This window comes from Symphalangus syndactylus, chromosome 14 (assembly GCF_028878055.3).
Source record: "Symphalangus syndactylus isolate Jambi chromosome 14, NHGRI_mSymSyn1-v2.1_pri, whole genome shotgun sequence".
Taxonomy (NCBI): domain Eukaryota; kingdom Metazoa; phylum Chordata; class Mammalia; order Primates; family Hylobatidae; genus Symphalangus; species Symphalangus syndactylus.
In genome coordinates this window covers 38262684-38277648 of record NC_072436.2, presented here as the reverse complement: position 1 = coordinate 38277648, position 14965 = coordinate 38262684, and the positions used below count along the sequence as shown (strand labels likewise).

Here is a 14965-nt window from a genome sequence, read left to right as displayed (position 1 = left end):
TGCAGTGAGCCAATATTGTGCCACTGCACTCCAGCCTGGGCAACAGAGAGAGACTCTGTCTCAAAAAAAATAATAAAATAAAATCATGGTTAGGACAGAATTAATAAGCATGTCAACAGTTTAAAAGGATGAATTAATCTTAATAAACTAAAACTCATTTTTAAAACTTCTGGTCATTATATCTTAGATTGCATTTAAAGGAATGGAACAGGCCAGGTGTAATGGCTCATGCCTATAATCCCGGCACTTTGGGAGGCCAAGGTGGGTGGATTGTTTGAGCCCAGGAGTTTGAGACCAGCCTGGGCAACATGGTGGAAGCCCCCTCTCTACAAAATATACAAAAAAATTGGCCAGGCATGGTGGTGCGTGCCTGCAGTCTCACCTACTTGGGAGGCTAAGGTGGTAAGATCACTTGAACCTAAAGGTTTAAGGCTGTAGTGAGCCAAGAATCGCTTGAACCAGGAGGCAGAGGTTGCTGTGAGCAGAGATCACACCACTGCACTCCAGCCTGGGTGATAAAGCAAGACCCTGTCTCTAGAAAGAATATTTAAAAATACATAAAAAAAGAATAGAAGAAAAAATGAAAAGAGCAAACAAAAGGCATTGGTTAATAAAGCTTATAAAAGTTATATAGTATCTGCTTCAGCAGCACATATAGTAAAATTAGAATGATGCCAAGAATATTAGCATGGCCCCTGTGCAAGGATTTTTTTGTTTTGTTTTTTGAGGCGTAGTTTCGCTCTTGTTGCCCAGACTGGAGTGCAATGGCACCATCTCGGCTCACCGTAACCTCTGCCTCCCGGGTTCAAGAGATTCTCCTGCCTCAGCCTCTCGAGTAGCTGGGATTACAGGCATGTGCCATCACGCCCAGCTAATATTGTATTTTTAGTAGAGACGGGTTTCTCCATGTTGGTCATGCTGGTCTCAAACTCCCAACCTCAGATGATCTGCCTGTCTCAGCCTCCCAAAGTGCTGGGATTATGGGCGTGAGCCACTGCGCCTGGCCAAGGATATTTTTAAAATAAATTCTAAAAATTTAAAAGTTATACTCATAATGGTTATTGAGAGCACTGTTTACAGTCAAACCCACCATGTAAGGCAGAGGTTCAAAGGTAGTATTTCACTCTCCTGCTCAGACCCATCAAAATCTTCCCAAGGCCCCTTAAGATAGTCCAAACCCCATGATAGACTTTTATCATGATTGGCTTTTGCCCATTTTCTCCAGCCCACCTTTCACCAAGCACCACCCCATCCCACACTCTGCTTTCCAGCCATTAAAACTTTTTCTGACATTTCCACTCAACTACACATTTGGGTATTGGAACATTTGGAAGAATTCACTTGTAAATCCACTTGGGTTTAGTGTATTCTTTGTGGAAAGATTCTCAAATAGTTTCTTTCTTTCTTTTTTTTTTGTTTTGAGATGGAGTCTGGCTCTGTCACTCAGGCTGGAGTGCAGTGGCGCAATTTCGGCTCACTGCAAGCTCCGCATCCCGGGTTCACACCATTCTCCTGCCTCAGCCTCCCAAGTAGCTGGGACTACAGGCACATGCCACCACGCCTGGCTAATTTTTTTGTATTTTTAGTAGAGATGGGGTTTCAGTGTGTTAGCCCGGATGGTCTCGATCTCCTGACCTCGTGATCTGCCCACCTCGGTCTCCCAAAGTGCTGGGATTACAGGCTTGAGCCACCGCGCCCGGCCCCTCATTCAATTTCTTTAGTCGTTACAGAGTCTCCATGTTTTGTCTTTATTCTCAAGTATTTATTTATTTTTCTTTTTCAATCCCAACTAATGTGTAGCATCAGGTAAGTTTTTTTTTAACTTGAGGTAAAATTCACATAATGTAAAATTCACATAATATAATATTAACCATTTTAAAGTGTATGATTCAGTGGCAATTTAGTATATTCATAATGTCATACAACCACCACCTCTATCTAGTTCCAAAATATTTTAATTACCCGCAAAGGAGATTTCATTCCCATTAGCAGTCACTCTCTATCTTCCCTTCTGCTCAGGCCCTGGTAAACCACTAATCTGATGTCTGACTTTATGGGTTTGCCTATTCTGGATATTTCATATAAATGGAATCATGTAATATGTGACCTTTTGTGTCTGGCTTCCTTCATTTAGCGTGTTTTAGAGGTTCATCTGCATTGTAGCATGTATAAATTCTTCCTTTTTTTTTTTTTCTTCTTTGAGACAGGGTCTCACTTTGTAGCCCAGGCTGGAGTGCAGTGGCATGATCACAGCTCATTGCAGCCTCCATCTCCTGGGCTCAAGTGATCCTCCCACCTCAGCCTCCCAAGTAGCTGGGACCAGGAGCATGTGCCACCACACTCAGCTAATTAATTTTTTTTTTTTTTTTTTTTTTAGAAACAGGTTCTCCCTATGTTTCCCAGCCTGGCTGCAAACTCCTGGGCTCAAGTGATCCTTCCACCTCAGCCTCCCAAAGTGTTAGGATTACAAGTGTGAACCACCATGCCTGGCCCTTCATTCCTTTTTAAAAATTGTGATAAAATATACAGAACATTGGCCGGGCATGGTGTCTCATGCCTGTCATCCCAGCACTTTTGGACGCCAAGGTGGGTGGATTATCTGAGATCATGAGTTTGAGGCCAGCCTGACCAACATGGCGAAACCCGTCTGTACTAAAAATACAAAAAAAATTAGCTGGGAGTGGTGGCAGGTGCCTCTAGTCCCAGCTACTCGGGAGGCTGAGGCAGGAGAATGGCATAAACCCTGGAGGTGGAGATTGCAGTGAGCCGAGATTGTGCCACTGCACTGCAGCCTGGGCAACAGAGCGAGACTCTGTCTAAAAAAACAAAAACCAACAAAAAAACCTTCCTGGCAGCCTTTGCGTGAACAAAATGGCAACCCCCATATCTCAGGGGTTGTCTCTTTTATTAAGGGTTTTGGGCTGGTGATCTCGGCAGCCAGTTCTGGTGACTCAGTCTGCAGCTATAGTTCCAGTAAGAACTAAAAAATGTTTCACACCTCCTATTTATCAACCTAAATACAAAACACAAAAGGAGTTTATGGAACATGCCTGGAAAGCAGGACTGGTTATTCCTCCAGAACATCTGGATCGTCCCATACATCTGGCTTGTACGGCTGGTATCTTTGATGCCTATGTTCCTCCTGAGGGTGATGCTCACATGCCATCTCTTTCAAAGGAAGGACTGAAACAGAGAACTGAACAAATGAAGAAGAATGTGGCATACAATTGTCAATCCAGAAGATAAAAGAGTATCATGACAATTTTAAAACAAAGGACTTCCCTGAAAAAGCTAAGGATGTATTTACTGAAGCTCACCTTTGTCTAAACAACTCACGCATGACTGACTGCATACCTTGGTAACTGAACACTGTTTTCCAGACATGATCTGAGACATCAAATATAAGACCATCCGCTGGAGCTTCGTGGAATCTTTAGAGCCCTACCATGTGGTTCAGGTTCGCTGTTCAAGTCTGACGAACCAGGGCAACATATACGGCTAGGTCACCATAGGCACACCCAGCAGACTCTGGCCATCTGTGACTGGTTTGGCCGGTTGATGTATGGACAGGAAGATGTACCCAAGAATGTCCTGGAGTATGTTGTATTTGAAAAGCACCTGACAAACCCCTGTGGAAGCTGGAGAATGCTTGGCAAGATCGTTCCCCCATGGGCACCCGCTAAGCACCATCCTTAAGACAGTTATGATCCCTGGCCCTCAGCTGAAACCTGGGGAAGAATATGAAGAGGCACAAGGAGAGGCCCAGAAGCCTCAGCTAGCCTGATGGCAAGAATAACTTCTGGGATGAAGCCTGAGTGATGAGGCTTCTGGAAGCTTGAAAGTCTTTTATCTCCTTCATGCTATAGAAAGAAATATCTTTTTTCTCTCCCATCCTGCTTGGGTCTTTTCAGCCGTCTCACCGTCAACAACCATGGCTGATGGCTGGTCCTAGGCAGGTGGTGGGTATAACACGGCCATGGATCCTCTTCTTCTTTTTAAAATTGTATGTCTAGCTTCTGAGTCTAGATGAAAGGCAGTATGTTTCAGAGAATGTCGGATACCAGTTTTTCCCACAGCAGGGACTGCAGGAGATAACCAGGAGTATTCTCTTTGTAATCACAGGGCAGGGATCAGAGTTTGAAATAAAACACTCTCCGAGTGTGTGGGGGTGGGGGTGGGGTGGGGCAGAACAGAACATAAAACTCACAATTTAACTTTTTTTTTTTTTTGAGATGGAGTCTCGCTCTGTTGTCCAGGCTGAAGTGCAGTGGCACCATCTCAGCTCACTGCAACCTCTGCCTCCTGGGTTCAAGCGATTCTCCTGCTTCAGCCTCCCGAGTAGATGGGATGATAGATGTGCATCACCACGCCCAGCTAATTTTTGTATTTTTATTAGAGACAGGGGTTTCACCATTTTGACTAGGCTGGTCTCGAACTCCTGACCTCAGGTGATCCGCCCACCTCAGCCTTCCAAAGTGCTGGGATTACAGGTGTGAGTCACCAAGCCTGGCCCAATTTAACCATTTTTAAGTATACAATTCAGTGGCATTGAGTACATCCACATTGTTGGGTAACCTTCACCACCATCTATTTCCAGAACTCTTTCATTATGCCAAACTGGAAGTCTGTACTCATTAAGCAGTAACTCCTCATTTCCCCCTTGATAACCACTATTCTACTTCCTGTCTCTATGAATTGGACTATTCTAGGTTTTCCATGTAAGTGGAATCATACAATGTTTGTCCTTTTGTGTCTGGCTTATTTCACTTTTAAGTTTCATCCCTGTTGTATTATGTTTCAAAATTTTCTTCCTTTTTAAGGCTGAATTATATTCCATTTTATGTATATACCACATTTGTTTATCCATTCATTTGTTGACGGACATTTAGGTTGTAACTACCTTTTGGCTATTGTAAATAATACTGCTATTGGCCAGGCGAGGTGGCTCACACCTGTAATCCCAGCACTTTGGGAGGCCGAGGCAGGCCGATCACCAGAGGTCAGGAGTTCAAGACCAGCCTGGCCAACATGGTGAAACCCTGTCTCTACTAAAAATACAAAAATTAGCCAGGCGTGGTGGCAGGCGCCTGTAATCTCAGCTACTCCGGAGGCTGAGGCAGGAGAATCACCTGGATGCGGGAGGCGGAGGTTGCAGTGAGCCGAGATCGCACCACTGCACTCCAGCCTGGGGGACAAGAGCAAGACTTCATCTCAAAAAAAAAAAAAAGAATAATAATAATAATAATAATAATAATAATAATAATAATAATGCTGCTATTAACCTGGGTGTACAAATATCTGAGTTCCTATTTTCAATTATTTTGGGTATATACCCAAAGTGGAATTTCTGAGTTCTATGGTAATTCTACATGCTTTAACTTGTTTGTTTTAATTTATTTTGTATTTAAATAGGTTTTTGGGGAACAGGTGGTGTTTGGTTACATGAATAAGTTCTTTAGCAGTGATTTCTGAGATTGTGGTGCACCCACTGTACCCAAATGTGTAGTGTTTTATCCTTCACCCCCCGCCCACCCTTTTCCCCAAGTCCCCAAAGTCCATTGTATCATTCTTATGCCTTTGTGTCTTCATAGCTTAGCTCTCAATTATGAGTGAGAACATATAATGGTTGGTGTTCCATTTCTGAGTTACTTCACTTAGAATAATAGTCTCCAATTCCATCCAGTTTGCTGCAAATGCCATTATTTCATTCCTTTTTTATGGCTGAGTAGTATTCCATGGTAGATATATCTACCATATTTTCTTTATCCACTCATTGATTTAACTTCCTGTGGAACCACTGGACTGTTTTCCACAGCTGCTGCACCATTTTAAATTCCTTTTCCAGCAGTGCCTAAGGGTTTCAATTTCTCCACATCCTAATCAACACTTGTTATTTTGTTTGTTTGTTTTGAGACGGATTTTTGCTCATGTCACCCAGGCTGGAGTGCAATGGCATGATCTCGGCTCACTGCAACCTCCGTCTCCCAGGTTCAAGAGATGATTCCCCTGCCTCAGCCTCCCAAGTTAACTGGGATTACAGGCACCTCCATCATGCCCAGCTGATTTTTGTATTTTTAGTAGAGACGGGGTTTCACCATGTTGGCCAGGCTGGTCTTGAACTCCTGACCTCAGGAGATCCACCTGCCTTGGCCTCCCAAAGTGCTGGGATTACAGGCGTGAGCCACTGTCCCTGGCCTCTTTGTTTGTTTTTAGTAATAGCCATCCTAATGTGTGTGAAGTGTGTGGTTTCAATTTGCATTTCCTTAATGATTAGTAATGTTAAACATCTTTAAGAATACAGAAAATTAGAACAAAATCTATTGACAAGGTTGATCTGATGGGCACATATAGAAACGATTGGAGAATATAACATCTCTTGAGGGATATTAGAAAGCTTTATGAACTAGGGTCGGGTGCGGTGGCTCATGCCTGTAATCCCAGCACTTTGGGAGGCCGAGGCAGGTGGATCATGAGGTCAGGAGATTGAGACTATCCTTCCTAACACAGTGAAACCCCATCTGTACTAAAAATGCAAAAAATTAGCCGGGTGTGGTGGCGGGTGCCTATAGTCCCAGCTACTCAGGAGGCTGAGGCAGGAAAATGGCGTGAACTCGGGAGGCAGAGGTTGCAGTGAGCCAAGATGGCGCCACTGCACTCCAGCCTGGGTGACAGAGCAAGACTCCGTCTCAAAAAAAAAAAAAAAAGAAAGCTTTATGAACTTGACTAGGCACTATGCCATAATATAAAACTAAACTTCAAAAATCTGGTCTAGATTTTATGTTCTTTGTCAATAAAGTTTTCAGTAAGACATCATTAATAAATAACTAAAAAAATCACCTGGAACCTTAAAAACACACTTCTAATTATCTAATTATCTCATGCAGCAAGAAAGAAATCTTTAAATTGAAAGAAATGTTGATTTCCAAATCTGTTGAATATTAAAAATCATTTATAATTTAATTTTAGGAAAAATATAAACAATCATGAGATGCAGCGAAAGTTCTAATCAGCTAAAGCTCTCCTGCTGAAGCAGGAGAATCGCTTGAGCCTGGGAGGTGGAGGTTGCAGTGAGCTGAGATTGCACTACTGCACTCCAGCCTGGGCAACAGTACGAGACTCTGTCTCAAAAAAAAAAAAAAGAAAAAAAAATTTAGATCTTCAGATGCTTGTACTAGAAACCAAGAAAAATTGGCCGGGCACAGTGGCTAACACCTGTAATCCTAGTACTTTGGGAGGCCAAGGTGGGTGGATCACCTGAGGTCAGGAGTTTGAGACCAGCCTGGCCAACATAGTGAAACCCTGTATCTACTAAAAATACAAAAAATTAGCTGGGTGTGGTGGCAGGTGCCTGTAATTCCAGCTACTCAGGAGAATTGCTTGAACCTGGGAGGTGGAGGTTGCAGTGAGCTGAGATTGCACCACTGTACTCCAGCCTGGGCAGTAAGAGCGAAACTCCTCAAAAAAAAAAAAAAAAACAAAAAAAGAAACTAAGAAAAATGAAAATGAAAATTAATGTAATGAGCATCCTACTAAAAGTTAGGAAAAGAATACTAACTTGCTGTGCATTAGTCTCTGAGTTTGTAATTTCAATTATTGGAATTTTCCTGTCTACCATTTCCATCTTTTTTTTTTTTAAGTTTACCTCTTTATTTCTGATGTTTTCCTGTGTTATGCTCATCTTTGTGATTGCATCTTTTATTTCTTTAACCATCTCACACACAGCCTTTCTGTATTCTCTACCTGACATTTCCAACTCTTTATAGTTGGGGATCTAAATCTATTGTCTTGTTTCTATAAACTGCCTCACAGCGGCTTTCTTTCTTACATGCTGTGAGTTCTTTGTTTTTTAGTTTATTCCTGATTTTCATTTATGACAGTGCTATAGGCCTACTTTGGGAATGTTTTTCACATTGGATTTGCCTTTGCTTCTGCAGGGGATTGGGTACACCCCCACCCTTCTTGTTATTTCAAAAAATCGGTATACTATTTTAGCGCTGGGATAGTAAGGGCATTATTAAGAATGGAATGTTTGTGTTCTCCCAAATTCATATGTTGGAATCCTAATCCTCAAATTGATGATATTCAGAGTTGGAACACTTGAGAGGTGATTAGGTCACGAGCTTGAAGCCCTCATGGACAGGATTAATGCCCTCATAAAAGGAAATCTCAGCGAGCTCTCATCCCTCTCTGCCATGTAAGAGCACAACTAGAAGTTGGCCATCAGCAACCCAGAAGAGGGTCCTCATCAGAACCTGACCATGCTGGCACCCTGATCTTAGACTTCCAGTTTCACAACTGTGAGAAATAAATTCCTGTTGTTTATAAGCTACACAATCAATGGTACTATGTAATAGCAGCCTGAACAGACTGATGTAGACACCGTGTTATCCCTGCTGCCAGCCTGTTAGGTCTGACTTCCTGACTCTCCCACTGCTCTCCTCCTGCTCTCCGCCATTCTGGCCCTGATCTCCTGCCACCATGGCATCACCTACCTACATGTATACAGCTGGCTTCTGACACCCTAGGCCCCAGGGCCCAGATTTTCCAAGCCCCCTATTCCTCCCTCACTGAGGATTTAGCTTTTTAAATTACTTTGTCTGGTTAGTTAATTTTAGGGGGTTGTCTTTGGGGATCTCTAATACCTCCTATAAGATTGAGAGATTGATCAGCATTTCCTACCAAAGTGTGTCATATCTGGAGTCTTACGGTTTTGGAACAGAATTCCTTTTTTTTTTTTTGAGACGGAGTCTCACTCTGTCACCAGGCTGGAGTGCAATGGTGTGATCTCAACTCACTGCAACCTCTACCTCCCAGGTTCAAGCAATTCTCCTGCCTCAGCCTCCCAAGTAGCTGGGACTACAGGTGCACGCCACCACACCCAGCTAATTTTTGTATTTTTAGTAGAAACGGGGTTTCACCATGTTGGCCAGGATGGTATCCATCTCTTGACCTCGTGATCCACCTGCCTCAGCCTCCCAAAGTGCTGGGATTACAGGCGTGAGCCACCACACGCAGCCTGGAACACAATTTCTTGGAGCTCCTACTCACTCATGATTCTTGAAGTAGAGAAGCTGGATTAGTCTTCTTCTTATCTACTATAATATCTGTTTACATCATTTTACTTTCAAACTTTCTAAGGTTTCTTGGTTTTATTTTTAGGTGTATTTCCTAATAACATACACTCTGACGAATTATGCCCCTTAACTGGAGGGCTTAATCTGTTTCCACATATTGTTGCACATTTAGATTTATTTCTACCATATATTTTCTACATTTTGTTTTTCTTACCTTTTCTGCATTGTGATTTTATTTATTTATTTATTTATGAAATAGGGTCTTGCTGTGTTGCCTACCTGGCCTCAAAGCAATCCTCCCACCTTGGCCTCCCAAAGTGCTGGGATTACCAGCATGAGCCACCATGGCTGGCCTAATTTGCACTTTTAACTTAAAGGCTAAAGTTGAGTTATTATCTTCAGGCTGGTCCTGAATGATTCAAATATATCTGGAAGCCTTAACTCTAATCACCAAGCTTCCAGCTTATATGCTATTATTTGTTGTCCACTGTTTTACCACTACTTACTTTTATTTTTATTATTATTATTTTTTGAGATGGAGTCTTGCTCTTTCATCCAGGCTGGAGCGTAGTGGCGTGATCTCAGCTCACTGCAACCTCCGCCTCCCAGGTTCAAGCGATTCTCCTACCTCAGCCTCCTAAGTAGTTGGGATTACAGGCGTGCACCACCACACCTGGCTAATTTTTGTATTTTTAATAGAGAAGGGGTTTCACCATGTTGGCCAAGCTGGTCTTGAACTCCTGACCTCAGGTGACCCACCCACCTCAGCCTGCCAAAGTGCTGTGATTACAGGTGTGAGCCACCACACCCCGCCTCTAGTATTGTTTTATAGTGGAAATGTTTGTTCAACAATTCCCCTCTTGTTTACCATTTTCTTTGCTGAAATTGCTCCTTGAATCTCAAATCATCCTTTGACATCAAAACTTGGTTTCTTGAAATAGACACTTTAGGAATTCCACTAGTGAAGTTTTATTGCTATAAACTCACTCAGTTTTTTCTTATCTAACAAAGGTCTTCATTTTTTCAATGTGAAGATAGCTTCACATTGAAGATATTTTCTACTGTCTTTGATATTCATTTGTTCCTGTTGGGAAGCTAGCTTCCAATGCAATTCTTATTACTATATAGAGACTCTGTTTTTTCTTGGTTACTTCTTTTTTCTAATCTCATGTCCATCTCTGATCCATTCTTAGTTACTTTTCAATAATCTTGCTATCTTCAATGTTCTTCAGATTTATTAAGATATGTCTCAGTATGGAGTTCTTTTTATATGTTCTGCATGAGAGTTTTTATCTTTTCAATGTTTATCATCAATTTTGAAAAATTCTAGCAATCATCTTTTTTTTTTTTTTGAGACAGAGTCTTACTCTGTCACCTAGGCTGGAGTGCAATGGCACAATCTCGGCTCACTGCAACTTCTGCCTCCCAGGTTCAAGTGATTATTCTGCCTCAGCCTCCCGAGTAGCTGGAATTACAGGTGCCCGCCACCATGCCTGGCTAATTTTTGTATTTTTGTAGAGACGGGGTTTCACCATGTTGGCCAGGCTGGTCTCGAACTCCTGAGCTCAGGTGATCTGCCAGCCTCGGTTTCCCAAAGTGCTGGGATTACAGGCATGAGCCACCATGCCTGGCCGCAATCATCTTTTTGAATACCACCTCTCCTTCATTGTTTCTATTCTCTTTTCTGAGAGTTTGCTTTAATATATGGTAAAACTTATTCTATCATTTCTTTTTTTTTTTTTTTTTTTGAGATGGCGTCTCACTCTGTCGCCCAGCCAGAGTGCAGTGGCGCAATCTCAGCTCACTGCAACCTCCACCTCCCTGGTTCAAGCAATTCCCCTGCCTCAGCTTCCTGAGTAGCTGGGATTACAGGTGCACACCACCAGGCCCGGCTAATTTTTTTGTATTTTTAGTAGAAATAGGGTTTCACCATGTTGGCCAGACTGGTCTTCAACTCCTGACCTCAGACAATCCACCCACCTTGGCCTCCCAAAGTGCTGAGTTTACAGGTGTGAGCCACCGCACGCAGCCATCTATCATTTCTTTTGCTTAACCTCTTTATTATATTTTCCACCCTTTTTTCTCCAAGTCACATTTTTCGTAATTTCTTTATATTTATCTCCCTTTCATCAGTTTTCATTTTGATGTATATTCTCCTATTTAATTCTTCTACTGAGTCTTAAAAATCAACTGTAATTCTTGTTTATAGAAATATACTGTGTATTCATACTAATTCTTATTTATAGAAATACACTAAATAAGTGTATTCATACTAAGAGAACATTTGTATATGAGTCTGTTTCTGAACTCTTCATTTTGTTCCATCAGTCTATTTGCTTATCCTTTGCCAACACCGCAATTCTATCACAATTGCTTTACAATAAGTTTTGATATCAGCAAAAGTGGTCTTCCTGCTTTGTCTTTTTCCTTAAGATTGTCACAGTTATTCTTGACCCTAAGCAATTATAAACACACACAGGCACACATGCAGTTGAGATTTTGATTGTGATTGCATCAAATCTGTAGATTATGTTGGGGGAAACTGACATCTTTATGAACTTGAGTGTTCAAATCTATGAAGGAGGTATGTCTTTGTATTTATTTAGATTTTAATTTTACTCAATAATGATTTTAGTTTTCTCTGTAATGCTCTGTTCTTTTGTTAGATTTCTCTTAGGTATTTGGTGTTTTTCAATGCTATTGGAAATGATATTTTTAAAATTTGATTTTTGAATTGTATATTTCTAGTATCTAGGAATGCAGTTACATTTTCTTATAAGTACCGCGCGCTAACCGATTGCGCCACTGGAGCCACTGCAGTTACATTTTCTAAAAAGAGTGTATCTAGCAATTTTGCTAAGGCCACTTATTAATTCTTTTGTATTTCTGTCCCTAATAATATTCAAGTAATGAATATTTTATTTCATATTTATTTATTTTGAGATGGAGTCTGCCTTTATCTCCCAGGCTGGAGTGCATTGGTGCGATCTTAGCTCACTACAGCCTCTGCCTCCTGGGTTCAAGTGATTCTCCTGCCTCAGCCTCCCAAGTAGCTGGGATTACAGGCATGTGTCATCACTCCCAGTTAATTTTTTTGTATTTTTAGTAGAGACGGGGTTTCACCATGTTGGTCAGGCTGGTCCCAAACTCCTGACCTCAAATGATCCACCCGCCTCGGCCTCCCAAAGTGCTGGGATTACAGGCGTGAGCCACTGTGCCCAGCCTTCCATTTAATATTTTTGAACCATGTGAACTCATGATAGAAATTTTCAAACATATGCAAAATTGGAATCGTATAACATTCCATCTCTCCATCACCCAGCTTCAATAATTGTCAACTCACGGACATTCTAGTTTCCACTGATAACCTCTATCCATATCCCCCTCACTTACCATTACACGTAAATTACAACATCTTATAATTATACCTATAAATATTTCACTGTGTACATCTAATAGATAAGCACTTTATTAAAAGCCCCAAACCACATTACCATTATCACACCTAAAGAAACTCAGGCCTTTGACTATGAGTTTTCTGAGAAGACTCTCCCTGAACCTACCTAGAGCCAAGGCCAAGACAAACTCTTTTCCATGCTGTCTTCTTCCTATACAGATTTTTTTTTCCTGTCTCACTGTTTCCCTATGGTGTAGCCCTTTGTGGAGGTCCAGCTTTAAAAGCGGGTCTCTGATCTTACTCTTGGCTCTTTGTCTGGTTCCCAGCAAGTGGTCTAAACTCTAGGCACCAGGGGTGAAATGGTGCCCTCAGGGCAGCTGCGGATTCAGAGCTGGTGATTACCCAGCATTGCCTCTTCTCACAAGGATTTCCCTTTGTTGTTGTTTGACTTTCTTTTTGTAAGCTCATCCAGGCATTGTAAAGGGTGAAGCTGTTTTGCACTGGAGGATTTCAGTATATTTAGGTTACCTTATTCCTGGAAATCCTGAACTCATACTTAATCATATAGTTTTAGAATGATCATTTAACGATCCCTTATCTAGAATTCTGAGCAGAAAGAATGGCGTGTCACATGGAGAATTCCTCCATAAAATGATGTTAAACCTGAGACTTGAAGGATGCCTATAAGAGGAGGCTGGGTAAGGAGCAGGGGAGACACAGTGTTTTGAAAATTGGGAAGAGTATTTTAAACAGAGGAGGCAATCATATGAAGCCTTTGTGGCAGGAAGGGGAGGCACAAAGGAAGAAGGCTCAGTATGAACCAACCCAAAAAGACCTGCTCCATCCAGCCTATTAGGCTGGGTTGGAGCAATGAGATTCCCACTGCAGTTGAAATCTTTGGTGTGATTTCCCCAGGTAGCCTCTCTTATCTTTATAAAGGTTCCAGGAGGTACAGAGGACCTTCCCCACTCTCTTCAACAGCAGGTGGTTATTCTCATTGTATTATTTAGGACACTGTGGATGGAAAACCTAAACTGCCCACAAGCTTGGGTCCATGCTTAATAGATGAGATTACCCTGTACATTTATTAAGACTTAAAGCAAATGGCTGGTTTGGGTGGCAAATACCACACCCTCAGACTCCTTTACTCAATGTTCCACCTTCCTTTTCTCGTGCTTTTTGGGAGGCATTTTCCTCAGCAGGTAACTGCAGCCCCAAACTAATGCAGGAAGCTTGGGTGGCTTCCCCTTGGGGGGCAGCTGCCTGGGAAGGCAGCCAACTTGCCTTTTGGTCTTCTGAGGGAAAGCCAGGGTACAGGTTGGGGCTGGGGAGAGGGGGGCTCAGCCCTCTCATACGCCTGCCAATAGCCTTGCACACTTATGTTACCAGCATCACTTTATTAAAAATACAAGTAGAATGACTCCATTAAATATCATTTACTTGGTGGTTAGTAGACTTTAAAAGAACTCACTCAAATAATGCATGAACTGTATTTCTCTCTTTTTTTAGAGAATGCATTGGTTTCCCAGGGTTGCTGCAGCAAAGTACCACAAACTGGAGGACTTAAAACAAGAGAAAGTTCTTCTCACACAGTTTTGGAGGTTCGAAGTCCAGAATCAAGGTGTTGGCAGGGTTGGTTCCTTTGGAGGGCTCCCAGGGAGAATCTGTTCCATGGCCCTTTCCTAGCTACTGGTGTTGCTGGCAGCCCTTGGCATTCCTTGGCTTGTAGGTGCATCATTCCAATCTGTGCTTCCATCTACACATGGCTTCTCCTTGTGTGCATTTTTTTTTTTTCAGATGGAGTTTCGCTCTTGTTGCCCAGGCTGGAGTGCAGTGGCACCATCTGGGCTCACTGCAACCTCTGCCTCCCAGGTTCCAGCGATTCTCCTACCTCAGCCTCCCAAGTAGCTGGGATTACAGGCATGTGCCACTATGCTCAGCTAATTTTGTATTTTTAGTAGGCACGGGGTTTCCCCATGTTGGTCAGGCTTGTCTCGAACTCCTGACCTCAGATGATCCGCCTGCCTCAGCCTCCCAAAGTGCTGGGATTATAGGCGTGAGCCAGTGAGCCACCGTGCCCGGCCCCTTGTGTGCTTCTTCTTTTTTTTTTTTTTTGAGATGGAGTCTCGCTCTGTTGCCCAGGCTGGAGTGCAGTGGCACGATCTCGGCTCACTGCAAGCTCCACCTCCCGGGTTCACTCCAGTCTCCTGCCCCAGCCTCCCGCGTAGCTAGGACTACAGGCACCCGCCACCATGCCCCGCTAATTTCTTTGTATTTTTTTTAGTAGAGACGGGGTTTCACCGTGTTAGCCAGGATGGTCTTGATCTCCTGACCTCTTGATCTGCCCGCCTCGGCCTCTCAAAGGGCTGGGAGCCACCGTGCCTGGCCCCTTGTGTGCTTCTTATACAGACAACAGTCATATTGAATTAAGGACCCACTGTAATTGAGTATGACCTCATTTTAGCTTAACTAATTACATCTGTAATGATTCTAT

The 14965-nt window shown here is 42.6% G+C and overlaps 1 pseudogene; it reads left to right on the top strand.

Moving 5' to 3' along the window:
- The first annotated feature begins 2871 nt into the window (after window positions 1–2871).
- LOC129462741 (large ribosomal subunit protein mL45-like) lies at window positions 2872–3864 on the top strand (annotated as a pseudogene).
- The last annotated feature ends 11101 nt before the right edge of the window (window positions 3865–14965 follow it).